Source organism: Sinocyclocheilus rhinocerous, unplaced genomic scaffold (genome assembly GCF_001515625.1).
Source record: "Sinocyclocheilus rhinocerous isolate Xijiao unplaced genomic scaffold, SAMN03320098_v1.1 scaffold1055, whole genome shotgun sequence".
Lineage (NCBI taxonomy): Eukaryota > Metazoa > Chordata > Actinopteri > Cypriniformes > Cyprinidae > Sinocyclocheilus > Sinocyclocheilus rhinocerous.
The window spans coordinates 405,700-407,129 of record NW_015658727.1 but is presented as its reverse complement, the minus strand read 5'-3'; the positions used below and the strand labels follow the sequence as shown (position 1 = coordinate 407,129).

At 35.6% G+C, this 1,430-nt stretch overlaps 1 protein-coding gene and 1 long non-coding RNA gene across 2 annotated transcripts in view; both read left to right on the top strand.

The window, feature by feature from the left end:
* LOC107722830 (uncharacterized) overlaps positions 1-1,061 on the top strand; it is a 3,645-nt gene extending 2,584 nt beyond the window's left edge. Inside the window, exons 3-4 of the long non-coding RNA XR_001637847.1 lie at positions 124-201; positions 449-1,061. This is a non-coding gene — a long non-coding RNA (uncharacterized LOC107722830). The remainder of the gene's footprint in view (positions 1-123; positions 202-448) is intronic.
* LOC107722808 (transmembrane protein 132C) overlaps positions 1-1,430 on the top strand; it is a 152,447-nt gene that overhangs the window by 39,839 nt on the left and 111,178 nt on the right. The window lies entirely within an intron of this gene.

Genomic DNA, 1,430 nt, shown 5'->3' with positions numbered 1-1,430 from the left:
CCCTAAATTCAGTGACAGACCTAACGTTAACATAAAACAGCGAGCTAACAACCTAACGTTACTGAGGAAAACTGAGTTAAGAAACACCACTGTTAAGAACATCTTTTGTATTTTATTTTCAAGTTTGTGGTCATGTCGTCTGCATCGGAGGTGTATTGGAGTCTTTTCCTGTGATTGCCGTCGTAGCGGTGCTAACATCAGGTGAGCTTCCATCAGTTTAACTAACGTTAATGTTTCTAAATTAGCCTTTAGCTGCTGTTCTCCACTAACTGACAGAACAGGTTGACTTTTTAAAGAGAGGAACATTCTAGCAATATATTAATATAGCAAGTAAATATTACAAATATTACAAATGTTTATTGTATTAAAATGTAAATTCTGTTACTCTACGGCAGTTTTTTCACTACAGTAACTACAGTAACACAAAATGATGTTGTGAATGTTACAGGAGATTTCTCCAAGCAAAAACAGGATCCTGACTATGAGAGGCAGAATCATCATACAGCCAGCTGTCCATTTTACAGAAATGCAGAATTAGGTAACACAAAATACATTTAGTTTTACTTTGCATTTACATTTATGCATTTGCCAGATGCTTTTATCCTAAGCAAGTTACATTGTATTTAAAGTACACATTTTATTAAGTTATTCATTCCCTGGGAGTCTAACAGGGGCGGCACTAGGGGTGGGCTAAGGGGGCTGAAGCCCCAAATGTTTTTATTACAGTGTCTTATGCACATCAAGATTGAGTTTTCATGCGCATTCTAATTATTTCTATTAAACCAGCACTTAAACAGCAAAATGCAGCTGCTTCAGGTATCTTTAACTTACTGTAGCCTATAAATTCATAATACCGATCTCACTATCTGTCAAAATTTGATTATTATTACTGTATAGCATCAAATATAGATTTTTAAGTAGGCCTATTATATGTACAGACTTTCTTGGACACACACGCATTTAGAGCGATTATATGAACAGATTGGTTAGCATTTAGCCTGGTCTGTGGCAGGCTTTACTAAGAGTCAGGGCAACAAAATTCAATAAACAAGAAGTTAATATTAAAGCTATTATTCTTTTTCACTTTTTCAACTTTAGTTAGTCTGTAATAATGCTGTTTGAGCATAAAAAAGATCTGCAAAGTTACAAAGCTCAAAGTCCAATTCAAAAGGAGATATTTTATTTAACAGAAATCTTTTCAACTTTTCAAAAACTACAGCGAATGACTCGTTTGGAGTACAACGCATATTTTCCGGGATTTGTGATATCACAAATATCGACGAATGGGACGAGACCTAGTTGAGCTGCACTAGAGAAGGCAACAAGTGTTATCACTATGTCGGAGACACGCTAGCTTTCCCAAGGCAGACGAACTTAGAGTGGTTACAATCATCCGGGTTTAAATCACGCTCAAATTGATTTGATTTTGA